This window comes from Thermobia domestica, chromosome 12, assembly GCF_964235325.1.
Source record: "Thermobia domestica chromosome 12, izTheDome1.hap1.1, whole genome shotgun sequence".
Taxonomy (NCBI): domain Eukaryota; kingdom Metazoa; phylum Arthropoda; class Insecta; order Zygentoma; family Lepismatidae; genus Thermobia; species Thermobia domestica.
Window position 1 is genome coordinate 59,504,016 of NC_137465.1, and position 16,752 is coordinate 59,520,767.

The window sequence follows — 16,752 nt, forward strand, 5'->3', positions numbered from 1 at the left end:
AACAATGGGACAAACTGCCATTCAGATAGCTAGAAGCATGGGCTATGACGAGAAAACTGTGAAGAAATTGATTTAGCGGTATGAAGAAGGTGGTGAATATTTCACATCTCGGCCAAGAAGTAGGAGACCAATAATAATAATAATCCCAGACATCACAATGCACGTACAGTACCTGTATAGTACATGCATAATTGCACGGATGCAACATGTGCATCATCTGTATAAATGCACGCCTATACATGTGATGCACATATACATCACAAGTCCTATTCACCATCTTCACGTGTACAGGACATGTGCAATGCACACGTACACGTCCTGCACAAGTAATTTACACCTACTGCGCAGGTGATTTACAAGTAGCACATATTCGATTTACACGTAGCACACAGGTGAGTTAGATGTAGTACAGCGGTGATTTATATGTAGCACATAGGTAATTTACACGCTCTAACCAGGTGATTTACATGTAGAACAGAGATGATTTACACGTAACACACAGGTGATTTACACGCAGTACCCAGATGATTTACATGTAGGACAGAGGTGATTTACACGTAGCACAAGGTGATTTATACGCAGTACCCAGATGATTTACATGTACGACAGAGGTGATTTACACGTAGCACACAGGTGATTTACATGCAGAACAGAGATGATTTACACGCAGTAAACAGGGGATTTACATGTAGGACACATGTGATTTCCTCGTAGTGCAGAGGTGATGTAAAAGCATATTCGGGATGCAACGGAGAAAAGAGTTTATATATATGGTGCCTTACATAGTAACACCATCTATAACACCAAACACATCACCTTCAAAGTATTTCACAAGTAACTAATAATTGTCAGTGAGATTTTATTTTGGAGTTTATTATTTGCAACGAGCAAAGCTTTAAGTACTATCTTTGACATGTTTGCCAAGTAACAAATAACGCAACTTATTCTGCTGTAATTGGTCACGAAAAAAATTTTATAAACCTATGAACTGTCTGACAGTAGTTACAACGGTACAGTGCTGCCATCTGTTCATCTTGTGTCCTAGCTCAGAGGACGTTATGAAGTTTTTACTATCATTCAGCTGTCACTCGTCGAAAAGTCTCTATAACACCGCTTGAAGGAAAAACGACACCTACCAAAAATGGAGGTTACTTTATATTGTTGATTAGAATGAGAGTAAAAGAATGAAACTAAAACTATACACTTGCACAGTATTATGGACGTCTCATACACACGTGCAGTAGCCGTGTAAATGCACATGTGCACACAACGGCTTAAGCACCGGTAATTTAAATGTGCTTCATCTACGCAAATGCACATATGTACTCCCATGCGCAAAAAAAATTGCCCGTATACTGTAACTCAAGATTTTTCGCATTTATTCCATTTTCCTTACGTTTATGGGTAAAATTCAGTTATTAGTATGTGGAGATAATAGAAAGCAATTCATCTAAGGAGATATTTACAAAAAATATAATAAAATAATAAAAAATATAAGCAAAAAACAAAATTACGCTCGGTTTTGTGTATACTGGCAACGATGATTTCTAGGGATTTTTTCAGTAGCAGATCACAATTGCGGAGGTAATTCAGAAGGGGAGTCGAGGAGTTGGATCAAGGAACTGGATAGTGGAGTAAAATGTTGCATTTATTGGTTAAAACCTAGTGTGTAGATTGCCTGCCAAATATAAATTAGCTTCTGTAACTAAGATGTCGTACGAAAATATAGAATTAAACAGAAAAACTCTTATCTTAAGGTTCGAAGCGATACGGACCATGGTTATGAAGATTATTTCTTTTTATAAAAAAGAGCCAACACAACGTAGCCTCCGTGGTTAGGTGGATAGAGTGGCGGAGTCGTAGTTATTTTATTATTTTGACACCACATCGAATCCCATCCCATCCCATCCCATTTTTTTTTACAAAACATTATAGGAAGTGTATAATTTTGATGTTAATAAGAACCGATACAATATAATAAGGAAATAATTTATTGGTAATATCCTTTAATCGATGTATTAATTCAGTATTAGAATATGTGTACTATTGGAAACAGTTATTGTTTTCAGTTTATAGTCTTGTATGTTACTTCCCGTTCTTGAACAGCAGACAACTAATCTCGGTTTTGTGTGTCAGGAAGAACATACGCGACCTTGACAATCTGTCCAGTCTTACCCCTTGTTACATCGACCTGATGTTAAATGATCGTTTATGTGTGTGTGTGTGTGTGTGTGTGTGTGTGTGTGTGCTTGTTTTTTGCTTTTTAGAGTATTAACTTTCTCTCTCTTTTTTTCGTATCCACAAATGCAAGAATGCTTTCGTTGAACGTAACTAAATTATACAGATCTATGTATACGGAACACGAATATTTCCAAATATAGAATGAATATGAACGATAATCATACCATATTTCTACATTATATAGTAGCGTGAAAAACTGATATTAAAATATAACAAACAGACATAAGCTTTTTTTCTAGCATGGCAACACATTAAACGTAACTCATTAAATTTTGGGAATTACAAATTATCACCTTACGTGTCGTTGTATTCCTATTCTTTTTCACGTTCAAGAGACGAAAGGAGAAATTGTAGTAATAGTGATAAAAATCGAATTCGAGATTTCAATGAATTCAAGTTTCACGCCCCCACATATCGAAAAAGTGATTTTGATGTCTGTCCATCTGTTCGTTTGTTGGTTCGTCACGCTTTTACATGCATTCAAATAGAGGCCATACTGTTCGACGTATCTGGACCTAAGTCTAGACATGAAGTTTGTATAACACTTTATCGTTTCGAATTCTATATTCTCCGACACCTAAAAATAAGGGTAGTTTACTGAAGGATGAAAATTTAAAATAATTAAATTGTTTCAAAAATAGCTGTAAAGATTTTGCTTTTTTTTTTTTTTTTTTTTTTTACAAATATAGTTTGAATCATTGCTCTGAAAAAAATACATAAGGTGTAATTTACTGTATGGGATGCGTTTTTTCGAGCAATTTTCTCAATCACACTTCATAAATAATTGTATCATTAATAACCTAACAATATGACACAACTCGTTCGTCCTGTAAGCATTCAGAAGAGGTCGTTTACTCTTCTCCAACGATTTTCCCATTAACGCCTGACGCAATTTTGTTCATATTTCATAAATGAATGTCACATAAATAACCTAACGATATGGTATAATTCCATCATCCTAAAAAGCTAGAAGTGGTATTTTACTTTTCGGGGCAATTTTTACCCTACGATTTTGTCGAGAATGACTCTGGCAATTTTGTTCGTATTTCATAAATAGCATAACTCGTTTGTCCTGAAAACATACACAAGGGATATTTTATTCTTGGGGATGACGTTTTTGACGATTTCGCAGAAAGTACTCAGACGCTTTTGCTCATAGTTCACATACAATTATTTCCTTAATAATTCTAATATATGGCATAAGTTATTTCTAACAGAAATATGACCAATGGGTACTTTACTTTTGGACATAAGTTGCTTCGAACAAAGTTTTCCAAAAAAACATTATTTTATTTGCATTTCCCAAATTTCTGTTCATTTTGCTGGGCACGCCAGTGTGCCACGTTATCCGGTTGTGGCACACTGGAATATAGGGTATGGCTTTCTAATTTTTCCCAACTATTTTAACTGCTTGAATTGAAATGAATTTATAATAATAAGAGAGTGAATTTAGTCTTCTTACCCTTTGATTTAGAAATAAGGTCCGCTAGAATTGTATATATAAAAATAATAATACTCAGAATTTTATAGAGTAGTTTGTTTTATTCGAAATGACATACTTCCTGCAACTGTTTGGGTTGGAATTATTTGAAATCAAATCTTTAAGTTTTACGACCCACAGTTATACCGGCTAGGCTAAAGGACAAGGTGATGATGAGAAATGAATGCAATGGTGGAATGAAAAAAGTGGGAGAAAACGGGAGAACCCCGAGAAAACCCATGCACATGATGTTTCTCTACCACAAAATTCACTTGGTGCGAGCTTGGGTCGAACCAAGGATCCCATTCACCAAAGGTGAACGCTTTATCACTGAGCCACCGCGGCCCCTCTGAAATTATTTATAGGAGAGAGTGACTACTTTTATGAAAACTTGATATCGAACACATTTGTTTAAAAATACCAGCTTTTTGTGAAATATTGCTTAATATTCAGGAAAACCTAAGTTAATAAAATAATAATAATAATAATAATAATAATAATAATAATAATAATAATAATAATAATAATAATAATAATAATAATAATAATAAAATAATAATAATAATAATAATAACTATTATTATTATTATTATTATTATTATTATTATTATTATTATTATTATTATTATTATCTTAAATTAAAAACTCTCTGAACCTAGTGCATTGGCACAATTACACGAATTAAAAAGAATATGTCTACTTCTCATATAAGTGTAGAAGGACTTAATCCCTGTTGCTTTCAATATAAAAAGAAAGTGTCCAACTGTCAAATGACATGCTACATAAAATTCCCTATGCAATATAATGTAGTATAGAGTCATCATTTCAGGTTGTCTAAAGAACACTTTCGTTTTAGCAAGAAAGGAAGAAAATAGAAAATACTGAGTTTTAACCTAGTAGAAAGTTTGAAGATTTAAGGGAAAATACACAGAGTTGTTGGATATAAAATGTAGTTCGGATTAATGGAGTAAGATACCGTAAATAGTTTATTGTTTGAAATATACTGGGAGTGACCAAGCCATTACCTATGGAAATATCGAAAGAGATACGTTAATGGTGTTAGTTGCAAACTTTTTTAGAAATGAAAAAATTAAGGAAATCTCTAAAACTCTGATATCACAGATCGAAATTGACTGACTGTTAAGTAAAACTGCTAAATCTGAGTAAAGCAAAAAAGAGTATTAATGACCTGTATTACAGTTTCAGACATATCATTCTCATGTCAAAACTACGATAGAAGTAAATTATGAATAAAGGTGAATTCACAGTTCTGGAATACCAACAAATGATTTTGCTAGATGTAACTTTTCGGAAAACTTTTTTATAAGGCTTTAGATTTATTATTTTTTTGTTTGTTTATTAGCTTCCCCATGCCGTAAACGTCGCCAACTCTTAGTGGCCCACTTGCCGGTAAATGGCGATCGTCGATATAGCGACGCGTCGAAGGATTGCCACTAGTGGCAGGGATTCGTCGAGTCGAAGCAGATATCTAGAATCGGGGGTATTGAAGTTACCACCACGTAAGAACGAGGACTTCATTTTGGTCCGCGCCCGTTTGATTTGTCACGGAGAATCGTAAAGAGACCAACATGAACTATCGCCAGTCATGTGCATGCGGTTATTATTATATATTATTTTTCCCTGACGAATTATTATTATAAGGACAATACTTGAGCTCCGGGGGTCAAGAGTAACTCCTGCCTTTACATCATGAAGTGAAAAATCTTGAGGTGGGTGCGTATAATTGTATGAATTTAGTTGGCAACTGTCGCCGATCACTAGCAAGTGAATATGGGAGAACTATGAAAAAAGTAAATAGACGCTTTCCATTTTGTTATAAAATTACATGACGAGTGCACTTGATTTGATTCCGAACAGTTGTCTTCAAATATAAACGGTTAAAGGAGCACTCTGATTAGAAATATTAAAAAGACTTCAACGACTTATCACTCTGCAAGCTGTGTCTTCATAATCGCCTCCGTGACGAATTCGGAAGAATACGCAATTAGTAACCCTAAGGTTGATGGTTCACGCCCAGCTCAGGGCACTTTCCATTTATTTTTTTAGAAATGTTTTTAGACTCATCTTGATGCAAAGAAATTACGCATATAGGCGATTTAACGTATTTTAGGGGAATAATTTTGTGGTTCGTTGGCGTTCCGTCGCTTCTCTGCCGGTGATGGTATCATTTTCAAAACGGAAGTGGGACCAATTTTGGGCTGCGGGACCGCCAATTTTTGGGGACATGTCACTAGTTGCCTATCGGTGGTCCACCGACACTTACGGCATGGGATTGTCTCCGCACGAGTGAGGCAGATTGTAATCGACCAAGAGTGTTTTGGAAAAATGGGAAACATCTTCCGACTTCGACTTCTGAATAATCCGTTTAGGATCAAGTCGAATCAAGGCTACGCCACGGGAAGGTAGAACAAGTGAGGCAATCGTTCCAAGCACTACGCTCGACAGCTTCCGTTTCAATTAAGACTTAGACTCTTCAGGAAAAGTAACAAGTTTATTACTTGTAATTTATTCTTTGGGTCAAAGTAGTTTGCAATAAACCATCGTTTTGTAAGATGTTTTTACGATTGTATACTATTAATTTCGAAAATTGTACTCATAATATAATTTCCCATCATGGATTTGAAAAAATCAAAGTTGGAACAAAGAAAGATCTCCGATCCACATGTCTCTTCATGTTTGATATGGAAGTCTCATCTTCATTATTGACCTTTAATTTATTTTAGTCCTAGGCAACGCGAATCGACGGGATGGCTCTAAGTGAAAACATTCATTTAGATGGTTAAGTAATCAGGAAATTCCTGCTGTTATTTCACGAAACACAACAGATCTTGAGGGAAAAAAAATTTTTTTTGCTTACCAAGGGGAGGGAGTAAATCATCTGCTTACGTTTGCTTAACTAGGAAGAAGGCAAGGGCGCCGATCCTGGGGGGCTGGGCCCGCTCAAAGCTCATGTAGGCCTCCTTTGTATTTATGAATATACAATATTTGGCATAATTTGAGTGTAATTTGTCTTAAAATCCTCATATATATATATATATATATATATATATATCTTCTGCATTTTAATGTCCCCCCCCCCAAATTTACAGAGAAATTGGCGTCCTTGGAAGATCTAGTGAAATGAATAAAAATGTGATAACCTAATACTTGAACAACTCTATCTAATGGAGGAAAGTAAATTAGTATTCAACACTTCTTTCAGTTTTAAGCATTTCAAAGATTCTCGTAATTTAGTAGCGTCCCGGATTTGCATTTTTGAAGTACGGGAACTTTATCTATACCTTAACGTGGGAATCGGTTTCGGACCATGCACTTAAGCCGCTTTGCCATAAGAGGCACAAGGAGTTTTTCTTTCGATTTCCTTAGGAATATTGCGAATGGTATAACTTTTAAAACTATGTTTAAAGAAGAATACACATCGACATAATAAGATGATAATCTGATACCTAGGAAATATATTGAATTGTTTTTAATTTGTTCTCACGCTACCAAAACAGTACTTATGTTTTTTTTTTTATTCCAGCCTTTTAATGTAAGCATTTCAGACTATTGTCTGTTCTAGGACGATACAATTCTAGTTCATGCATATGCTAGCTTTGGAAATACAGTAGAGTTTCGTTTATCCGACATAAACAGGCAGGCAGAACGCTGGATAATATGGATGTGTTAAGAAAAGACCTATTAAAAGTAAAGCTTACAATATAATTTTACATACTACGCATCTAATAATAATGTTTTATAACAAATAACTGCACTGCAATGAATCAGGGACGTATCCAGCGTGAGGGCCTGAGAGCTGTCTCTCTCCGAAACTCAAGCACTTTTTAATAAGCTTGCCTTTACCCTCTTTAGGTTCTTTTATATCAGTTTACTAGTAGTCAGCGTCCAAACTTTGGGCAATGTGCTGTTGTCTTGTTATAATTCTAAGAACATACCATAATGTCATTATACCAGGTGCAGTGGTGTATATAGGGGGTGGCTTCCGGGCTTAAGCCCCCCACGAAATCTTACTTAGTATAGTAAAGTAAATGAAATATCTTGCAGAATTTTCACATTTCCAGTCAAAGCCGCCCCCGAAAGTTAGCAAAGCCCCTCCCGAAACAAAATCGTAAATACGCCACTGACCAGGTGGAATTAAAGAACAGTTTTAAATAAGATTAACATTTCGTTTCCGTTCTGTTTTTAACTTTAATATATTAGAACGATACACTCCATGTCTTCTTGCTATTTTTGTTATGTGATATACGTATCAGACAGTTTTTTTTAGTTACATTTCTCTCGAAAATATGTTTCATTTTGTTTGTGCTATAATGAAGTTTCCAAAATAAACCGGTTTGTCAATGAAAAGTAGGAAAAAGTTTAAGAGAAGTACAGAACTGTTGCATTATTATTATTATTATTATTATTATTATTATTATTATTATTATTATTATTATTATTATTATTATTATTATTATTATTATTATTGATATTTAAAAACATTAAAATTACGTGCTTACGAGGATTCGTGTTAGGTCCCCTCCGAATAGATACCTGGATACGTGTCTGCACTGAATGATAGACGTATGAGTCAAGGTGTAGACGGGTGCGCTAGGCGATAGACTCCACAGCATGAAAAATAGATTAAGACCACAACTTGCAGATCTTCTTTCCGATTGGTGCTATTTGCAATGATATATCGGATCATACGGTATGTGGAACAAAGGATGGTCGGATAAGCGAGACCATGGTGTATTGGTGTTTCACGCACCTAAACCTGTAAAATGTTTGTATAAACAATTATCTTTCACACCCTAGCTAAATTTGTGGGTATGATCACACACCTTGCCTCATAAAGTATAGTCTTATAAAGAAAAAAATATTTTTTTAGCTAAAACCTAAAGAAAAGCGAACTTCATTTTTTTTTAATATTGGTAAAATAGTCCACTTCATCACGATAAATCACGTTTGGTACTAAGATGTCTTTTTTCTGTCCGTATATATTCTTTACACTTCGTTGGAGACAAAATTGTTTTTTCCCCAAGAAAACAGGATGAGAGAAACTATACAACAGCATGAACAGAAAACAATAGCTATTAACAATAGTTCTCTAATCCTGGATAAATACGCCATTACAACAAAATATCAGTATTATATTGCTTCGGTTCTTATTAACATGAAAAATATAATGTTTTGTAAAAAAATGAAAAAGAAAAAAAGAAAAAAGAGATGGGATGGGATGGGATGGGATTCGATGTGGTGTCAAAATAATAAAATAACTACGACTCCACCACTCTATTCACCGAATCACGGAGGCTACGTGGTGTTATCTCCTTTTTTTTAAAGAAATAATCTTCATAACCATGGTCCGTATCGCTTCGAACCTTAAGATAAGAGTTTTTCTGTTTAATTCTATATTTTCGTACGACATCTTAGTTATAGAAGCTAATTTATATTTGGCAGGCAATCTACACACTAGGTTTTAACCAATCAATGCAACATTTTATTCCACTATCCAGTTCCTTGATCCAATTCCTCGACTCCCCTACTGAATTCCCTCCGCAATTGTGATCTGCTACTGAAAAAATCCCTAGAAATCATCGTTGCCAGTATACTCAAAACCGAGCATAATTTTGTTTTTTGCTTATATTTTTTGGAAATATCTCCTTAGATGGATTGCTTTCTATTATCTCCACATACTAATAACTGAATTTTACCCATAAACGTAAGGAAAATGGAATAAATGCGAAAAATCTTGAGTTACAGTATACGCGCATTTTTTTTTTTTTTTTTGCGCACGGGAGTACATGCACGGCTCAAGCATCGGTTATGTACGTGCGCTGCATCCACGCAAATGCACATGTGTACATAACGGCTTAAACACGGTTTATATAAATATGTGCTTCATCCATGCAAATGCACATGTGCACATAACGGCTTAAGCACGCTTTACGTATGTGCGCTGCATCCATGCAAATGCATGTGTTCATAACGGCTTAAGCAAGGGTTATATAAATGTGTGCTTCATCCATGCAAATGCACATGTGCACATAACGGCTTAAGCATGGGTTTTGTATGTGTGTTTCATGCACGCAAATCCACATGTGCACGTAACGGCTTATGCACGGGTTATATAAATGTGTGCTTTATCCCTGCAAATGCACATGTGCACATGCACAACTTAGTCACTGGTTATGTACGTGTGTAAATTGTAAATTGTAAAGAACTCTTAAAGGTTACTTCCAATCCACGCAAATGCACATGTGCACATACACGAGTTATGTATGTGTGCTTCATCCACGCAAATTCATGTGTACGGCTTATGCACGGGTTATGTATGTATTCATCAACCACACAAATGCACATGCACACATGTACGGTTTATGCATGGATAGGGCACATGTGTCGTACACGTACGTGTTGTCTGGGATAATAATAATAATACTAATAAGAATAATAGTGTGGTCATAAATCATTAACACCGAACCAGACACCACAATAGTAATAATAATAATAATAATAATAATCTCAGGAATTTATATTTATTTCCAGCAAGAGTTTTGCATATCCTCCTAGTGCAGTATTATGTTTTTAAACGGTCATTATAAAATTGTCAAGCTTAATTTTAAAAGTCATTATAAGTGGTGCTTTATTTATTTATTTCACAATTCATTTCTGCCAGTAGCTTTCGCCCCCTTACTCCCTCTTCATGCTTACTCAGGAGGAAGCTTCGCGTCCCCAGGTTGGGAACCACTGCTTTCCGTTAAGAAATTCTGACAGCCTGTTATAAATTTGCATTCTGACTAGTATCAGTAACCCGTATTCTTCTGTTTCTACTGCGCATGCACCTGTGAATTTCCATGGAAGATCATGTGATAATTTATATAATATTTATGGAGGAATATGTAATACAACATATATCAATAACCTATATCATTTCTCAAAGTAACGAATACGGTAAACATTAAAAATCAATAGACATATACAGCAGGCTGTAATAGGTATCACTTCAGACACTACAGAATACATTTCACTCGCTCTTCCCGCTGGTCTAGTGGGTAGCACGTGTGCCTTGAGTATATAGGATACCGGGTCCTATTCCCGGTGGGAGAAGTTAGGAATTTTAATTGTCCTACCTAGGTATATGTTTTTGTGTTCGTGTTCTTGTCGTTCAGGGTTAATGGAAATGATTGTAAAATGTGTATAACCGAGCAGAAAATAGAGACAAGTTACTCAGATACATTCGGTGAATCAGTTAACTTAAAGAAAAGGAAAAAGTGTTTAAGTCACTTGTCTGTAAATTGTAAAGAACTCTTAAAGGTTACTTCCAATCCCACAAAACTAACATTTTTCTTTTACCTGTTCTCAAAGTTTCTCTTTGTATTTCTATCGGATTCGATTAAATAGAACTTCGAATAAAGACTACGTTGAATTTTATTGACTAAGCCTGAAATTCTGATGAAGATATGGCTATGATATTATTATTATTATTATTATTATTATTATTATTATTATTATTATTATTATTATTATTATTATTATTATTATTATTATTATTATTATTATTATTTAAAGTGCGAAGTTTCAAATCAAACGATGTAGTATTTACGTAAACTAAATGAGAATTTATTTGATAATATTCACTAGTTCACAACAAATTTACGAGGTTTTGCTTTGGGAAATGAAGCATATACAGCACTGAATTGTAAAAGTATTACAATAAGAATATATTATTAAAAATATTGATTAAGTAATTGGAGTTAAACATGCTTTCCAGTAAGAATTATATAGAGAGATGATTTACTTCAAAGTGCGATGCAAACGAATATTGGAGTTTTAATCCGATTAGAAATCGATAACTTACACAAGAATATTTACTTTATTAGTTCTATAAATCTTTATGCTTATCGTATTATAATTCTTTTTAAAATTATGATTTTTCCATTTCAAAACGTAGAACGAGAAATAAATGTAATATTCTATTTGTTAAGAAAACTTTCAAACGGTGATGATTTCAGAGCATGATCTGTCGTAGAATTTGAGACCTTGTCGACATGCGTTATCTTCGATCATGCTCAAAGTGGACTAATAATGTTTAATTATTTTTCTCTCATTCATATATTGACTATACCCCGGGGAGAATCTTCTGAAATCGTCAATGCTTATAATTAGTTTTTCATTACAAATCAAAGGATAATAATGAGATATTGAACATACTTAATATTTTGTTCTCAGCTATGGATTTTAGATTTGCCATTCATATAATGTTCACTTCTAATCGAATTTGAGAAAAAAGTAGTTGCCAAAGATTTATTCAAAGAAATGTTCTCAATCTTCTGATGAAAGTGGGAACTCACTTTTAAGAAAAAAAAACGGAGCCGCGGTGGCTCAGTGGTAGAGCGTTCACCTCTGGTGCTTGGGGTCCCGGGTTCGATCCCAGCCCCCGCCAAGTGAACTTTGTGGTGGACAAACACCGTGTGCGTGGGTTTTCTCGGGGTTCTCCCGTTTCCTCCCACTTTCTTCATTTCACTCATTTCTCATTATCACCGTCTCCTTTAGCCTAACCGGCATAATCGTTGGACGTTAAACTTAAAGATTTCATTTCATTTTTTTAAGAAAAAAAAACAAAACAAAACGAATACTTCCTACAGGGCTTGAACACATACACTTCCGATTGATAGACTTGTGACGCAAACCGATCGACCAGTTCGTATGTCTTCACTCAGCCTCTTTTGACTATTGTATAAAGTGGTTTCCTGCTCTACACCTTTTTTTTTTTTTTTTTTTTTTTTTTTTTATGTCGATACGGCTATAAGTTTGTGGTGAATATTTGGACGTTACAACTCTTGCAACGCATTAAAGTCTTTTTCGTATAAATTATATTCAATTTTATGTCCTAATAACTTATATACAACAAGTTTAATATGTGAAATGATTGGGGTTGGAGTGATCGTAAATGTTTTCATAGTTAGGAGCCTGAATGTGCAAACCCGCTTAACGTGGGGATTTAATTGTGTGAAATTTTGTACATTCGCAGGTAAACGATATGACACACTAAAACTATTATCCTAAAACTAATAACATATAACTTCGCAGAGTTATCCACAAAATAATAATTTACACAATATATTCAATCATTTTAAATAAACTATCCTATTAAGGCAAATCCTATACAGGGTGTCTCAAAAATCGCGAATCATGATACATTAGTCAAATGTATAATCTATATAAAAAAACGCTTAGTCTTAAACATACGGTTTAGGACCCGTGTAGATAGAAGCAGTGTTGGGTAAGTTACTTGTAAAAATGTAACGCGTTACAAGTTACTTTACTTTCTCTTAAAATGTAACGCGTTAGTAACGCGTTACTTGCCCCAAAAAAGTAACTGTTACTTTACTTCGAAAGTAACGCGTTACTAACGCGTTACTTTTAGGTCCGAAACTTTTAAAATGTGAAAAAAATGACTTCAATTTTCCGTACTACTATTACTTTTATTATTATTATTATTATTATTATTATTATTATTATTATTATTATTATTATTATTATTATTATTATTATTATTATTATTATTGCACGTTCTGAATCGCTTTATGTAAATGCAAGGACAAATTTTTACTTGATATATGAACATTTCAATATAATGTAACATTCATAAAATGCCATACTGCGTTACTCGTAGGGATGAACACGTGCGAGTTTTCTTTGAAACTCGATTCGACTAGAAACAGACATCTTTGAGCTCGAACCTTGAACTAGGCTCGAAAAACTTCCTCCAACTCGACTCAAATTCGGGTCGAGTTTCGAGTCGACTCGAGCCAAATCCGGTATGTAGTTTCGAGTACTTCCTGAAGTATACTACATAGACAGTATAATTACGTATTATCAATGACACTATTACTACTACAACTTATATTATTATTATTAATTAATTAATTATAATAACACTGTATATAAAAATGAAAGATGGGCGGTTTGTATTTGAATACTAAAAAACTAGTTGATTACCAACCTCGGTAGTCGTGAAGTCTAGGAGTCAAGGACATTGTTCACGAGCTTCTGAATTTGGATTGAGGGTCTAGGTTGAGTATTCGGGCTCGAGCCAAACACTGTTAAACTTTATAGGGTACTGGCCAAATATCTTCAAAACTGCTCGGCCCGAGTTTAGAATTGTCAACGACTCGATCAACTCGGCTCACAGCTCATTCACTATCGACCCGAACCAAGAAGTAAGCCGAGCCAACAGCTCACCCAACCGACTCGGCTAGAGCCCTCGGCTCAGTTGAGCCGAACCGAATGGCTCATCCCTACCAAGCCAACTCGAGCCGATGGTTCACCCAAGAGAGAAGGCTCGAGCTCTCGGCTCAGTTGAGCCGAACAGAGCAAATGGCTCATCCCTACCAAGCCAGCTTGAGCCGATGGTTCACCCCAAGTGAGCCGGCTCGAACTATCTTCTCAGTTGAGTCCAGCCGAGCTGAGCTTGTTATAAAAAAAGTTCTTGTGGTCTCGCTATCGAGACGAGACGAGATGCGAGCAGTGTCCCTTCTCATGAGCAACACTAAAAGTATTCCATATTACTATTTAGCTTACATTTCTCATGGCTTTCGTTTTCCAGTGTAATCAGGCCGTGATTTCAAGACGACTTAAAACGAACGAGCCATTTATCAAACTCGACTGGACTTGAAACTCGACGGGAAAAACTGAATCGGCTCGGAACTCGACTCGAGGATATTACCCTTGATTTGACTCGAAACTCGACTTGACTTGACTCGACTCGATTTGAAACTGATCTGAAAGAACTCCAATATTACATACCATCAGCAAACTATTTTCTAGTAATAAAGTAGGCCTGCTCATCAGAACACAGTTTATTCATATTAACCCCTGACTGTAAATCGTTAATTATGGCACCCTAGTTGTTGATAAATATTTTCCACCGGAGCACTTCAGACACTTTATTTTAAATTCTGTCCACAATCATCCTCAGCTCTTAAGAAAAAGTATTCTTTCAAATGTTCGAACAGTAAAATATTTTCGTTCTCCATCTTTATAAAAACAACACAAATCAAAGTAAAATAGACTACCAGTATCATTGCACTCCTAGTTCACTCACTGAATGTAGTGATTTAGAGCTGTCAAAATCTACGACAAAATCTTCCAGGTGCTTGCAATCAGTACATGTGATTTCCCTAAGGCTGTCTTCATCTTCAAAAAAACAGCAAGTGGCACTACGAACTTATCTGTTCTCCGTGTGTCTGTGACTGTCGGTCACTGACATACTTAGTTCATGCTCGATTGTTTCATTCTGAGAAATTTCACTTACAGGAAAGAAACATGTGTTTCCGAAAAAAATATATAATACATATGTTGTAGTTACTCATCCGAAATGTAACGCGGAAAAAGTAACGCAAACTAGGTACGTTACTTAAAAATTTGTAACGCGTTACCGTTACAGTTACTTTGGAAAAGATGTAACGCGTTACTAGGAAACGTTACTTAAAAAGTAACGCGTTACAAGTAACGCGTTACTTGCGTTACTTTACTTCCCAACACTGGATAGAAGATAAAAACGCAACTTGTCGCATTTTATTTATTTATTGAACAAATTCTCAGTTAAAGCATAACTTCGCCATTTTACACACGGAAATGTTAACAAATAGGAAAAACAAAACAAACAAAACAAAAAAAGTGTCAACAAGGAGTAGAAAGGTAATATTATTTTGTCAAAACTCGTTTAATTACACTACTAAACACCGGGTAGCTCGAAAAATGTCCACATCAGTTGTTAAATGATTATAATAGTTCAGTATTCTGTTAAAAAAAAAATAAAGACCTCTATAATTTCTAACTTAGGGCGGGCAAAATGGAATAGGTGCGTATTCCGGGTTGTGCGGAAAACGACACGTAAGGACATTTCCTGAACTAGTGTTTCCGATATCAATTTTCCACTGCCTATCTTTTGAATGAATTTCAGGTCAGACTTATTTATGAGTACTCCCGGAGTGTGGATATTAAGATTCCTCAGGAGTTCCTCCTTATGTAATATTGGAAGCACGGGGACACGAAAGTCTACTGTAGCAATAAAGAAATTGAGAACAGAATCAAGTATAGAGAGATATGTAGATGCTATCATTGCCCATATGGGAGAGCAATATTCCATCTTGAATGCTCTTTCTCATTTGTTGAGTTGCGTTGTTAACTGTGTGAGAAATCACTTCCTCTAATAATAATAATTAAAAATGCACTAACTTATATATATATATATATATATATATATATATATATATATATATATATATATATATATATATATATATATATATATATATATATATATATATATAGATAGATAGATAGATAGATAGATAGATAGATAGATAGAAACATTTTAGTGGCGTTTCTCGCATTTATTAAAAAAACGTAATAAATTGTTTTACTAAATTAAAACGAATAACGTAGGATGTCCAAGAAAAACGTAAAATGTGCCAAGCCTACTATAACTTATGTAAACTCAATTAGTTTCGGTGAGAGTATACTTTTAGGGGGCACGAATTGTTTTTTTAGGGGGGCAGGTCCGCACACCTATCGTTACGCTACTGCCTGTAGCCTCTACTCTCTGGACTACTGCCGCAGCGATTATTTCCCTTTTATATTGGACACTATATCTCATTGTTCAATCGAGATCTATAAATAATAGTCTCAAAGCTATGACTATTAAGGATTCAATAAGTTTTACACAACAATGGATTGAAGTATCTAGGAAACATATTTAAAAAAAACTAATTTAAATATCAAATCATCGTTATCGGCATGCATCTCTGAAGTCAAGATGTCGTAAGTTTAAATAGAATAGATATGTAATAGTATACGGTACAAAATTTCAAATGTCGAAATTGTTCATTTCCAACTGACTGCAGCTGTATACCACAGCCTTTTTCCATTAATGACTTAAACTACTTTATCAGGACTTGTAACAATATATGAAACGTTACTGTTATATTATTTTGACAATGGCGAGTAATATACCGGTA